Genomic DNA, 14973 nt, shown 5'->3' with positions numbered 1-14973 from the left:
GAGGAGCCTGGCAAGCTACAATCTATAGGGTCACAAACAGTCGGACACAACTGAGCACACACACCTAAATCAATTTTTATTACTGTGTTTTACTACACATGGATGTTGTATGTTAATGAAAGAATTTTCTTAAACCTCAGAAGCTTTCAGATATACACCTACATAGGCAAATCTTGGATAAATTTGGTGACTCTACATAGTTGTTTAACTTTCTGATTTCTGGCAGCTCTAACCAGCACAAAGATGAAAAGACTGACATAGAAATGAACAAACAATTACAACAATGTGCCGTTACACAATGTGCAGTAAACAATGTGCCGTTTAAGGATTCCTTATGCAAAGTAATCTGCTTGTTAACTTTTTATTGTAAGTCATCTTCTCCTCTTTCACTGAGAAGGATTTCCAACAGCTGAGCAAAACAATCATGTTAACTGCTGAGTTGTCTTTGCAGGTGAGTGGTGGCCGGAACAGACTTAGGGTGAAGATGGGTCTAATTTAAGAACGCTGGAAAAGAAACAGCCTCATTTCAGAAAAATGCCTGAGCCGAACCCGAATGACTCAAGATGGAAAGATGGTCAGTTAAGTAATAGCCATTAATTTAGGAGCTTAGCTTATGAAAAAAACTGTGTTTAAAATAAACTGCCAAAGAATGGCAGCTCACCAGGGCAGCCGACTGATGACAGCACTCTTAATGCAGCTCATGCTTGTCAGCCAGCCGCCACACATTCTCGCATTCCGGGAGAGTCTCCGTCCACCTTTTTCACTGCCTGCTACCCCACAGCTTGAAAAGAATGGAGCTTGAACGGAGCTTTTTGGGGACTTTGCCTCACCATAGCTCAGGAGAAGCAATAAGAAGTGGTAAGTTCACTTAACTTCTCTAACCTAGAAGGTGATCTATTGAATAATTTATGAGTAAAATATCCTTCCGGCCACAGATTAGCACATGAAAGCAACAGCTCTGGCCTGGGGATATAAAGCCTTAGCAAAGAAGGAATACCAATGAACACGGACACTGGGCCCCCAGCCTACACCACCGTACCTCTGTATTTCATGTATTTCACTTATTGATTACATGTACTTACCTGGTGCTAAATCCTTGTCGTACCATGGTGAAAAGACCCAACACATGTGCAAGCAGTCCTGTAGTAGCTGAATAATGGCATCCAAAGATATTAGGCCCCGACCACCAGAGCCTGTACATATTACCTTGTGTGGTTTGAAAGCGTCTTGCAGATGTGTTAAATTGAGGATCTTGAGCTGTGCGATTATTCTGGATTGTCCAGGTGGGCCCTCAATGCCATCACAAGAGTCTTTACACATCTCCAGACGGCATTTGACACAGACTGACCCAGAGATTGGAGGGATGTGGCCATAAACCCAGGAATGCAGGACCTCCAGCAGAAGCTGGAAGAGGCAAGGAGCAGATTTTCCCCTTGGAGCCTCCAGAAGGACTGTGGTCTGGCGAAGACCTTGATTTCAGCCCCGGGACACCAATTTAGAAACACGAGAATACATTTCTGTTGTTTCAAGCCACCCAGACTGCAATAATTTGTCCCAGCAGCCATAGAAAACTAAAACAAATTGTAATACAATAAAAGTGTTCACGGGGGGATGAACAAAGTGAAGTGGAAAGGCTTCACAGAAGGCCTGACATTTTAACTCCTCCTAGAAGACTGGGCTTCCCTGGTGGCTCAGATGGTAAAGAATCTGCCTGCAATGCAGGAGGCCTGGGTTCGAGCCCTGGGTTGGGAAGAACCCCTGGAGAAGGGAATGGCAACCCACTCCAGTATTCATCTCTGGAGAATCTCATGGACAGAGGAGCCTGGTGGGCTGTAGTCCAAGGGGTTGCATAGAGTCGGACACGACTGATCGACTAACACTTTCACTTTCAGAAGGAAGACTAAAAATTGACCAAGGGAAAGAGGGGGCCCCACAAATAGGATTAAGAACCTGAAGGTGTAAATTCACTGGGGTAGGAGAGACCTTGATAACCTGGGGAGGTATTTTTGTCGTACTTAGCAGACGCTTGCACAATTCTGACTATGTACTAAGTGCGCTTTTAAAATAAAGTCTCACCTAATCCTCCTAACAACATTGTATAGATGAAGGATCACTATAAATAACTTGTTCAAGTGAACAGCGGGGTGAGGACTCAAAGCAGGCTGTGTGTAACGAGTCCGTGTCCTGGACCACTGCACCTCACTGCCTTCCTGCTTGGCCCAAGCTGCAGCCTTAGGAAGGAGACCTTAGGTAAAGCGGGACCAGCAGGAGTGGCCCAATGATGAAAGGTTCTATAAAGCTGTGTGCCTAGGAGTTAAATACCCTGTATGGCACTATGGAGCCAGAGAAGTTTGGCAAGAATGATTCAATTGTTGCTTAAGGTCATATTCACGGCTGAATCAAGGATACATTACAGGAGGGCGAGGACAGAGAGAGAAATAAGAAGTGTAATGCAATCGATATCCCAGAGGAAGATGTTGCTGGCATGAACAAGGGCAGTAACGGAAAGAAGGGATACAGGTTTGGAGAACTTTTAATTAACAGGACCTGGTGATAATAGTGCACTAAGGGAAAGGTGAAAGGGGAATTTGAGCCATGGAAAAACCTGTCTGCTGACAGTTGACATCAGTTCCATTCAGTGCCTCAAGTTCATTGACGTCCTGTGAGTATGCCACAAACAAGATCTTGTTATTTCTTCCTTTCCACTATTTCTTATTTAATCTCACTTCATTTCTATTCTTATGCCACTCCTTGCTGATGGCTTTATTGCTGGATTACTACAATAGCAGTAGGCAGCCAAAGATCATATACAGCTTTGCATTTCCTTCTGAATCCCTTCCACCACCATTCAGTCGGCAGCTGACTCAGAGAAGAAATGATATTGCAGAGCAGGACTGAGAAAACTCTTGGGCTCCAGGAGACTAGGATCTCAGGAGACTCAGGGCTCGCTCCAGTGATAGCAAATCCGTGGTGATGTGGGAGCAAGGCCTCTGCCCAGGGAGTAAGAGGGAGAACTGGCAAGAAAGCCAGGGGAAGTTGGAGTGTTTGTGAAGGGAGCATGCATCTTCGTTTCCTCCCAGGCTGCACCCTGAAGGAGTGGAATAATGCAGTAAGAACCCCGTAGGTTCGAGGGGATTCAAAAGAGAGAGAACCAAGGACCTGGGGTTCTGCCCCCTGCCAAACACATCTTGCCTTAGCATCATGGTGCCACCCAAACGCAAGACCCCACCCGCAAAACTGATAAGACATTTCTACCACCTGGGGAAAATGAAGGCTCCTAACAAACTCTATTCCAGTTTCTTTAACTGTGCTGTGCATTTATAGATGAGCTTCACCTATGGTCTCTCCCTATTCTGTGTGCCTTGGTTACTGCTGTCAAACACATCATCTCAAAAAAATTGCTTTTTCTATCGAAGAACATTCAGTTGCTCCTTACTGGATATCGCATCAATGACAAGCTCTTCTTTCTGGCTTTAAAAACTCTACCTCTGACTGTCATACTCAGCTTGAGTTCTATCTGTTCTGAGGAGCCATCTCCAAACATTTCTGCCCATAATGATTTCCATTTCCTAAGGTAAGTCTTTATCTATCTGTACTTCTTGACATATAATCAACAACTTTATATATATAATCAACAACTTTGTTTATAACCCCATGTAAGTTAAAAGGTCCTTAAAGGAAGACACTCTGTATCATATTTATTTGTAGTATCAATACTTGTTATGTGTTAAATTCTGACACATTTTCTGAGTGACTAGAATCATATGTATTGACTTGGAGTGTTTACAAAGCAGACAGCTAGAGGCACCCATGTATTTCTCATTGGCAAGCAAAGGTGTGGACTCAATAGAAATCAACCTCTGCTTCCAGGCTGGAGTGCAGCAAAAGCTTTCCTAATGCGTAATTTACAGTCCAAACACTAGCTCCTCAGTCACATTGCAGCAATTTTACTAGAGGCAGAGTTTCTCCAGAATAAGAAGGAGCAGAAGGAAAGCCAGAGAAAAATAACTTAACTATTTGAGAGTCAGATGGATCAAGTCTCAAACTACCAATCGTGTTCTCTTGCATCTGGAGTGAAAAAGAAAGAAAAAGAGGCGGGGGGGTGGGGGGTGGGGACGGGGAGATGAAGCTGGGTTTGCAGGCATGATGCAGGCAATATAGTGATTCTGAGTAGATGCTAAACATTGAATGAAAAGGCAGCCCCCCTAAAAGGGGTAGATTGGGAGTTTGGGGTTAGTAGATGCAAACTATTACATATTGAACGGATAAACAACAAGGACCTACTGTATAACACAGGGGACTCTATTCAATCTCTTATGATAAACCATAATGGAAAAGGATATGAAAAAGAATATATATATATATATATATAACTGAATCCCTTTGCTGTACAGCAGAAATTAATACAACACTGGAAATCAACTATATATATTCAATAGAATAAATTTTTTTAAAAGGCAGCAAAAACCCAAGAAAAATCCCATTACCGACATAGTTGGTTCTGATCTAGACTTGTCAGCTTTTTTCTTTATCTCTAGAAAGTCTTGCTACCTTTTTTTCCCCACTTGAAAAAAAGTGTTGACGGTAACAGGTAACAGAGTTTAGAGGTTTTACATACTTAGAGGTCTTGCTGAGAACTATTAGCAACTTTTCATATTTGTGGGGAGGCAGTGTCAGTAAGTGGCTAGAGGAGCAGTGCTGGGTACAGAACTTGACTTTGTTACCGAAGCCGCATGACCTTGAGCAACTCATCTAGAGCCAGAGTTCCAGGGCTTTGTGCTACCTGTAAAGTCCCCAATGATTTAGGTAAAGGCAGAAGAGTTCCACAAAAAAGAGAGATGACATATGATAGTTAAAGCCTTACAGCCTGAGTCTACCGCTTTTATAGGCTTAATCTTTACAAAGAATTGGAATATATCAGTATGGTTTATCTTTTTTTTTAATAAGAGAGAAGAAAAAATTGGGAGGAAAAAAGTCAGTCACTGTGAATTGAATTCCGGAAGAAGAATCTGTGCAGAAGTGACTGTCATCATCTCAACTGTGAGCAGTGGCAACACTTTGAAAAAATCTTTGGTTTAGTTTTCTTTCCTATTTAGGGTGAACAATTAGTAACATTAAATGTTTATTAAATCATGCAAATTTAAGGTAAATACAATGTATTTTTTTAAGCTGGGAAGAGAGGATTTATGACTTTGCTTGATAAAAAAATAAATGTATACAATTCTATTTTTAAATACAGCAAATTTAAGACCCCAATAGGTTTTTGAATGATTTGGGAAAATATATACTGGTCAAAAAATTTTCTTTTCGAATATATTTTAAAGGCTTCTTTTTATGAAAATTTAAACATTCGGGCATTTATTTCACTGACATATTTCTGAAATAGAGCACTTTGAATGCAACAGGTGAAATGTCCATTTTTTTGCTTGCGTCGCTTGCTAGTTTTCCTTCACCACAAGCTCTCTCTCTGTTTTTTCTCATCTTCAGAATTTTATAAATTGAAATCAGGAAAATGAAAAACTGAAAAAAGGACAGGTTAAGTGGAAAAAAGGGAAAATGATTGGTGTGGTTCTTAGGGCCAAAGTATAAATAAACTGAAGGGCTGTGGAGACTTTCGTTGTTCAATTATTTCCTGATAGCCGTGCAAAGGGCTCTCTTGTGTGCTATGGAGGAGTCAGAGTTAAATTAGAGCCAGATCTTGTCCTGCAGGGACTTTGAATCTAGAAGAGGAAATGTGACATATCCTTAGAGAGCTACAACAGTCTGCTAGAGTGTGCACCTCCTGAAGGTAAGGAATGTTGTCTGCTTTGCCCACTCACTGCTTTGCCCAGGAAGTGTCAGACACAAAGTGGGTGCCCAAGAAATATTTGTTGGATAAGTGAATAATAGAAGGTAGAGAGTGTTGAGTCATTTAAGAACCGTTAAAAAAAAAATTTGAAATTGGTAATAGGAGAGATAGGTAACTTGCAACATCTGTAAAATTACACAAGTATCTTACAGACAATTAAGCTGACGGACCATGAACAGAATCTCCTATGCATTGCTACTATTTTTCAAATCCATCAACAACTCTGCCATCCTCTTCAAGGAAGACCGTGAACACGTAAGTAAAAAAGGACATTATTTAACACACTGCTCCTCAGTGAAATGAGGAAGTTAGACTATGTGAGTGTTTGTGGAGACAAATATGCAAAATCCTTTAAATGGCAGAATGGTTAAAAGTGTACACTTAGCCACCAAACCTCTGATTTCATAGGTATTACTACCGAGGAAAGAGGTTGAGAGGAAAAATATAAACTAAATAATAGTAGAGGTGTTCTGCAAATATGACAAAACTTGTAAACACAACCCATGAAGGATGTTTGAGAAACAGGAAGAAAAATGATTAAGTTCATTTTAGTTTCAGTTTACCATTATTTAAATGAAATTCAACAGGAAAAAAACATTGTCCTTTCCTAAATAATGTTAAACAGTTGACTTTCTTAAATCCTCTGAATCGTTTCTCAACAGCCTTCTGAATAGTTGGCCAAATATACACAGTGTTTACCCTGTTTTCTTTTTTTAAAGAGAACTCTTGACTAGATAACAGACTTAAAAAGCAATGCTAGTACCTGCTGAAGGCTTTGCCAGCAAAATGAGACAAACATAAATAAGGTACTGCTTTTATTTGTAAAGCTAAAGGGACTTTTCTTAAAGGACTTTTAAAAAAATCTGAGATTAGGATCTTTTCAATTTTAGAATATCTTTTCTTTTTAAATGATGGAGGCTGTGAATGATAGAATATTTTAGGCAAAGTAAAAATTGTCTGCCTTCTGGGGATCCCATCACCTTTTAAATAAATCATACTGTTTTCTGAAATTTAGAGGTGTGAATGTTAAGAAGGGCTTTACAGTTTACAGAGACTACTTGGAATTATTCCTTAGTGTGGAAAATGGTGAGTCTTCAAATAACCCAATGATAAGTATTCAGAATCATGACACCTCGGTTTCCTTTATTTTCCTCTTGGTCATGGACCTTGGTGATGATCTGCACCATTTAATTTTCAGACTACTGGGGATCAAGAAATATCAGGCCATGTGCAGTTGAAACTCATTTTTCAAGGGCATTAAAAAATTCATTTCTGTCCTTATTACAGTTTTATTATTTTTGGAAAAGTGATTAGGCATCTTTGGTGATTTTACCATTTAACATTACCATTTTAAGCAAGGATTTACTAATACAGTTCTATTGAATCATACTTTTTTTTTGGAAAATAAGTCATTTATGCTATCCAGAGTCCTTAGAACAAACTGTGGAAAAAATCCCTAAGTCCACTGATTGTATTGTTCCATAAACAATGTGTATTAACTTTATAAAGTTTAGAAGACACATATAAACCCAGTGATTGCCAGATAAAATTTTTGCTGTAGATCTTTCCATACCTTTGTTTATGAACGTATAAATATTTTACAACAAACATACAGGATCACATTATAAATGCTATTTTATAACCTTTTTTCAACTAAAAACTATGTTGTAAATCTCTTTCTATGACAAATATTTTTCTCCATCATTTAATGACTATTGTGATCTTCTGTGATATACAGCAATCCATTTAACTAGTTCCTTGTTGGATACTGTTAATGTCTTTTTTTCCCCCCATCATAATGTTGAAATGAGCATCTTTATCAAGTTAAATCTTTATATATATTCTAGAATAATTCATTAGGATAAATCCTAAAAGTAAAATTGCTGGGTAAAGTACATACAAATTTATAAGACCTTTGATAACACCACATGGAACTGATATAAAAATATATGTATATATTTATTTGATGATTTATTATAATGTTTACCATATGTGAAGAGGATAGAAAAATAACTTAAATCACTGTATAGCACTCCCTGCATTTCATTTACTTTCCAAAAAACTCATTGCAATTAAGACGAGACTCTTAGGTAAAACCATTAAGTTTTGGCTAAAGGAGTGCTACATGCCATTTGGTCCCTAAACCTTATTCTAGTGTCCAGGAAATTGAGGCTGAAGTCATTACAGATCCTGGTCACAGCGACAGTTAACAGAGTGTGAGTCAATCCAGTCCTGGCTCCAGATGCTGCCTTTGGCTCCCAAGATGCTCACTGTGGTTCGAGTTGTTCTTTAGATACTCAAGTAACACTAAGAACTGAGATGCAAAGAAGTATTAGACAGTATAAATAAGTTATACCATTATACTTACCAGTATAAGTTTTACCATTAATTTTGTTATTGCTGCTTTTAGCAAGCTAGACTATTTAAAAATAATTTTGTGATGAAAGTGTCCAGCTTGGAAAAGTTTTCTAAAAGGTTGGTTTACTCTCTGCAGTTTTATACTGATGGCCACTGAGTGCTGTGTAATTCCATTCAATCAATGCTGCTTATATTTATTTATTGCTTAAATATTGAAATAACTATTGTTTCTTCTGACTAAATAGATGTATTGGTTGCACAAACAATAATAATCAATAATAAACATATAAACTACAAAGGGAAAATCATATATAATTGCACCAACCAAAAATAATTACTATATACATGTATATATCTACTTATCTATTTAGACAGCATACAAAATTTCATAGTGGTCTAGAATCTACTTTTTCTCACATGTCATTGACATCTTTTATTATCAATAAATATGAACTTATATTATAATACATAATGGCTTCATGGTCTTTTATTGCACCATAATTCATCCAGCCAGCCTCTAAGTTGATGGACGTTAGGATTGTTGGTTGTTTTTAGTTAGTCTAAACAATGCCACCATAAACAATCTTTTAAATAGTTGTTTAAATATCTCAAATAAATAAATAAATTTTTTTTACCAATTTACTTGTTACATGTAGTATTATTTCTTGGAGATTCACACAGCACATTCACATATTAAGCAAATATTTATTGGTCACCTACCAACTGTGCCAGGTGCTGGGATTAATGTAGTAAAGGCTCTGAAAATTCTCACAGTAAGAAGACCCTTTAAAATTTTTTTAAGATTTTTTTTTTTTTAAATAATGGAGATCCCTCCCATTCCTCCCTCTTTTTAATATAGAACATCTACTAGTATTTCACTGATTTTATCTGGAGCAGAATTTGGGAAATGCTAATCTTGTTGAAAACTGCTAATTAAGTGCCTGTGCCTACCTGTCACTTTTCTGGGAACTCTGAAAAAATCCTGAGAATTATTTAGAGGAAAGGTATATTTTAGGCACTTCAGAAGAATTCATCTTTGATCTAAATTGCCCGATTAACTTTCAGAATAAATAGCATTTTGGTACAGATATTTCCGTGAGACACTGGAGTTTTGTTTCCTTGATAGTATTCATATCATTGGAACAAAAGGAAGACTTGAATGTAAAAGGAGAATGTGGGCCATAAAGTACTTTTTGGCTCATCAGCAGATTTGTTGGGGAGTGGAGCGAGTCAAGAGATGCAATTATTCAAAGGAATTAAGGGTGGAGGTTATGGAGATTATATGACAACATGTGAAATAATTAAAATAAAACATCTTGTAGAAAAAGGTTACAAAATCCTATACATAGTATGTGAAAACCAACTTAAAAAACCCCGAGGAATCCAATGAAATAACAGTGTTTGGGCTGGGGGTGCTTTTTTTCCTTCGACCTCTAATTGTCGTTTTCATTTTTATTTTTAAAATATATAATAAAATAGAAAAGAAAGAAAATACTAAAGGATCAGATAAAATTAGGAGAAGAGAGGCTTATGGAGGAGGAGGAAGATAGTGGTTGAGTCGAACAAAGGCAACAAATAGATTAAAGTGAATAAGGGTAGAAGAGCGAACATTCCATTTGTCCTGGAAGAGATCATTAATGGCTCAAGTGCTGTGAAGTGGACAAAAGCCAGACTGTAGTGGGGTCAGATGAGAGAACCAGAGAAGAATAATTTTTTTTAGGACCTAGGATCATAATAATTCACTTAGAGTTTCCCCCCAACCACTATTACTTTAGTTCTGGTTTTATCATGTTGGGATTTTGCCTATACCAGTTTTTTTTTTCCCTAGGAGCTGATAAATGAAAACCATAAAAAAAAGAAATCCTATGAGTAACTTTCTTTGCCCTTATATTTGAACTGAATAATAAAGAAATGGTAAATGCTCTTACTGAGCTGTGCTAGAAATGCTACCATATAGAAATCTTAATAATATACCCTGTGTCTGCCATTTAAAAACAGAAGAACTTGGCCTCCCAAGGTCATTTCAGATGCCTTTTTTCCTAGGTGATTTGTGTATATTTTATCCATAAAAGACAATTTACTATGAAAGGATGTGAAATATAGGTTTAAGAAACTCAAGGAACAAAGTGCATCCTTTTCTCTTTGAATTTCTTAAAATTAAGTTCTTAAGGCTCCTGCTGCTTACCTTCAAACAAGCAACCTTGAAACTACTCCATGAAACCCAGTTAAAGGACGAACCAAAGACTTTTCACTTATAAAGAAAAAAAGTAGCACATGGGAGCGAGAACGTTCAAGTCTTCAGTATCCATACTTATTAAGTAAATTGAATGCCTGTGGTGGGTCTCACGGGAGCACACGGTGGCAGCCTCTTTATATTACAACTCAGCCAGAAGCCCTTATTCCCTTGTAATTAAGGCCAGGGGTGCAACCAGGGATGCAAATGAAAGCAGTCATGTGGATTATGCAGTTCCCTCAACAATTCTCAAGAGGCTGTGTGTTTGTGGCTTTATGTTTGTTTGAAGTCCTCGTATGACTCCCTCGGTTCTCCTTGCTACTATAGGTTCAACTCAGACGAGAACAATCGCTAAAACTCAGACAGCACTTACTGTATGCCAGACGCTGTTTTAGGAGTTTATCCTCCTCTATCCTTTCTAAACTCTAAGAGGGCTAAATATAAGTCCTGTGCCCCCAGAAGCAGATGCTGAGATGAGGTTCAAATGCAACGGATTTATCCCTGAGTTGGCCCCAGAAGAGACCAGTATGGAGCAGGGGAAGCAGATCAGGAAGGGGAGTTGAGCCAGGTAAGGATGCATCTCAAGCCAAAGTCCTTCAGGGGCAACGCTGGGGCATAGGCTAGAAGGGAGAGCTTGGCTTCCAATTTCCCCCAGAGTCATTGGTTAACAACCAACAGGAGTGGCAAGAAATGTGGGATGGAGGGAGAATCCATGAAAGAAGAGCAGCAGCTGCTTACTGAAGGTGATGGGTCAGAAGCACCTGCATCGTCTGCTGCAGGCAGGTACAAGCATACCTCGGAGATGTGGCAGGTTCAGTTTCAGACCATTGCAAGAGAGCAGATACAGCAACGAAGTGAGTCACACACATTTTTTTGTTTCCTAGTGCATATAAAAGTTATTTTTACACTCTCAGTTCAGTTCAGCTCGGTCGCTCAGTCATGTCTAACTCTTTGTGACCCCATGGACTGCAGCACGCCAGGCCTCCCTGTCCATCACCAACTCCCGGAGTCCACCCAAACCCATGTCCATCGAGTCGGGGATGCCATCCAACCATCTCATCCTCTGTCGTCCCCTTCTCCTCCTGCCTTCAATCTTTCCCAGCATCAGGGTCTTTTCCAGTGAGTCAGTTCTTCGCATCAGGTGGCCAAAGTATGGAGTTTCAGCTTCAACATCAGTCCTTCCAATGAATATTCAGGACTGATCTCCTTTAGGATGGACTGGTTGGATCTCCTTGCAGCCCAAGGGAAGAGTCTCCTCCAACATCACAGTTCAAAAGCATCAATTCTTCGGTGCTCAGCTTTCTTTATAGTCCAACCCTCACATCCGTACATGACGACTGGAAAAACCATAGCTTTGACTAGACGGACCTTTGTTGACAAGTGATGCCTCTGCTTTTTAATAAGCTGTCTAGGTTGGTCATAACTTTTCTTCTAAGGAGCAAGCATCTTTTAAGTTCATGGCTGCAGTCACCATCTGCAGTGATTTTTACACTCTTCTGTAGTCTTTTATGTGTGCAACAGCATTATGTTGAAAAAGACAATGTACATACCTTAATTAAAAAGTAACTCTGGTGGGAAATGGTGCCAGTAGACTTGCTTGATGAAGGGTTGTCACAAACCTTCAATTTGTTAATGAAAAAAAACAATATCTGTGAAGTACAATAAAACAAAGCACAGTAAAACAAGGTGTGTGTATGTTTTGAGGGTTTCCCTGGTGGCACAGACAGCAAAAAAAATCTGCCTGCAATGCAGGAGACCTGGGTTTGATCCCTGGAGAAAGGAATGGCTACCCACTCCAGTATTCTTGCCTGGAGAATTCCATGGATGGAGGAGCCTGGTGGGCTACAGTCCATAGGGTCACAAAGAGTCAGACACGACTGAGCGACTTTCACTTTCATGCGTTTTGAGACATGTGACTGTTGAGACCACGGAGTCTTGCCCAAGATCTCAAAGGTTGTAAGTGAAACAGCTGGGTTTGAAACCATGCTGTTTGACTCCAAATGCGATGTGTTTAAACCACTATGTCACAATGGAAAGATAAAACCTTTACAGTGTGCTGTGGTGTTATTAAATTTTCTACAGTTTTCACAATGGACTATAGAGCATAAATTATTTTGATTTTATTTGGTTTCTAGAAATGCTGAAAGTATGTCTGAGGAGCAATCATTAATAATTTGTTGAACTAAGCTTCAGATACCAAAGCCCCCAAGCCTAAGAAAAGCTTAGAGAACAGATTAGAATATTAGACAGTTGGTATGTTTACACTGCTCTGAAACCACTCTAAACACTGGAACCCACCCAGTTCTCAGAGAATTATGTAAAAAATGATTCCACAATTTCTTAACAAGACGTATTCACACAGATCCTGTTTTTACATAAGAAAATGTCAGCTTAAAAATGCTGATCCCATTTTCTATATATTCATCATCTTCTTAATCTCCTATTTGTTAAACAACGTTTATTTTCTCTCCAAATCACTCAAGTGATTTTTTTTTTTTGGTTTTGGTATAACAATACCTGTTTTCTGAAACATTTTTGAATTCTTTTTTTTAATTTTAAAGTAGTTCATTTTATTTTTACTAAAGGAACTCTATTGTTTCATTTTAATATGGGGAAATACGTACAATACTTTTAATATGGGGAAATATGTATAATACACGTCTATCTCTTTCGACTTGGTTAAAAGAGGAGGAAAGCTGTGTATAGTGGTGGGTGACCAATCAAGTGTTCTCCCTAAGAGGTTAGAATGGCTGGGCTGGAGCAGGTGATCCAGAGAGAAACAAGTGATCACCCCACCTGTGTCCAGAAAATCAGCTGGCGCCTTGCTGGTCCAGAGAGGATAACGCAGGGCTATATTGAAAGGAACTAGATGGGTCAAGGGCCCTTAAATGGGGAAGGCTTAGGAGGTGCAGGAATTGTCCAGTTTTTCTCCTGTGTGTTTTAGGTGAAAGGAAGAACGCTTCTTTTTTCAGGGTGGCTCAGATGGTGAAGAATCTGCCTGCAATGTGGGAGGCCTGGGTTCGATCCCTGCGTCAGAAGATCCCCTGGAGAAGGGAATGACTACCCACTCCAGTATTCTTGCCTGGAGGATCCCATGGACAGAGGAGCCTGGTGGGCTACAGTCCATGGGGTCTCAAAGAGTCAAACACAACTGAGCGACTGTCCCTCACTCACTCATGCAGAGTAATGCTCTGTGGATGCATTGAATCCTAGTTGCTGCTGTGGCACCATGGTTATCCAGAAGGCAAAAATAAGGCAGGGAAAGCTTGAATGCTTGCCAAGGATTCTGAGACCCTAGATAATAAAAGCTAACACTTCTATGGTGCTTATTAAGTACAAGGGCCTGTTTGAAGAGTTTTACACATATTAACTCCTTAAATTTTCCCAGCAACTCTATGAAGCAGGAGCTATCACTATCCCCATTTTACAGAAGAGGAAACTGAGGTACAGAGAGATTAACTTGTTCAAGACCACATGGCTAGTAGTTGTGGAGCTGGGATTCACACCCAGGTTATCTGCTTTCATATTCCATGATCTTACCAGTGACCCATACTGCCCATCTGAAATGTTGAGAATGTGCTAACCATGTTGCTGATAATTATTTGTTTGTAGTTTAATCTATTTTTGAATACTCTGAAAAAATTTTTGTAGTTGTTTAGTCACTAACTCATGTCCAACTCTTTTGTGACCCCATGGACTGTAGCCCACCAGACTTCCCTATCCATGGGATTTCCCAGGGAAAAATATTGGAGTGGGTTGCCATTCCCTCCTCCAGGGGATCTTCTCAACTCAGGGATGGAATCTGAGCCTCCTGCATGGGCAGGCAGGCTCACCACCACTGATGTACCAAAGAAGCCCAGAAAAAAAATTTTAGGAGATGTCTATTTCAGCACTTGGTAACAGCTAAGCTATAGGAGAGCACTTGAATCCTGATAGAAACGTAAGGTCTGAAAGTTGACATGAAGTAGAAAACCCCTGTACCCTGTTCAGACACCAAAGAAGAAAAGATAGCTGCTGTGCCTGTGTCTGCTGGGACAGGGTGGTATTCCCTGCCCATGGGAGCTGGCACTGGCAGCAATTATATCAGAGTCACTCTCAACACTCAGCTGCTTGTTAAGAATTAAACTGCTGGAACCAGATCTAGTGAGTTTCATGTTACCATGGTTTGGATGAGGCGTTGGCACTGGTGTGATATATTTAGTCTTCAGAAACAGTTAAATCTAAGCTTAGTTTTCTTACCAAAACGATAATGTACGTTGGTATTACTTATTTGCTTCATTTCCTAAGTAACGGATCGCACACCTGTTTATTCTCTTGGTGGTAAAGCCAACCTCCAACCCTGTTTATGGAGTGACTCAACTGGGAATTCATTTGCAACGAGCCGGGAGCCGTTATGGCCTCTGCTGCCCTCTAGAGGCGCGTCAGAGCATGACAGCTCACCTCGGAACCCCTCCCGTGGGTTGCACAGGGCCGACCCTCACTCTCGGTTTTGAATTCCCAACCAATGCCCTTTGTCAAGAGGGGATGAGGTGAA

The 14973-nt window shown here is 39.5% G+C and overlaps 2 long non-coding RNA genes across 3 annotated transcripts; one reads left to right on the top strand and one right to left on the bottom strand.

Moving 5' to 3' along the window:
- Positions 1 to 927: 927 nt before the first annotated feature.
- LOC145506489 (uncharacterized) lies at positions 928 to 5402 on the top strand. Its single transcript, XR_014053969.1, has 2 exons — positions 928 to 3574; positions 4948 to 5402. It is a non-coding gene; the product is annotated as an uncharacterized LOC145506489 (long non-coding RNA).
- A 2396-nt stretch (positions 5403 to 7798) lies between these two features.
- Positions 7799 to 14872, bottom strand: LOC145506488 (uncharacterized). 2 transcript variants are annotated; one of them, XR_014053968.1, is made up of 3 exons: positions 14679 to 14872; positions 11990 to 12058; positions 7799 to 8162 (listed from the first exon to the last, which is right to left on the bottom strand). It is a non-coding gene; the product is annotated as an uncharacterized LOC145506488 (long non-coding RNA). The 2 variants fall into 2 exon arrangements; XR_014053967.1 differs by having other exon boundaries at positions 14742 to 14870.
- Positions 14873 to 14973: the final 101 nt, after the last annotated feature.

Source organism: Giraffa tippelskirchi, chromosome 5 (assembly GCF_054371585.1).
Source record: "Giraffa tippelskirchi isolate mGirTip1 chromosome 5, T2T-mGirTip1v1.2.pri, whole genome shotgun sequence".
Classification (NCBI taxonomy): Eukaryota; Metazoa; Chordata; class Mammalia; order Artiodactyla; family Giraffidae; genus Giraffa; species Giraffa tippelskirchi.
The sequence above is the reverse complement of the archived record's forward strand: the minus strand, read 5'-3'. Positions and strand labels throughout refer to the sequence as shown.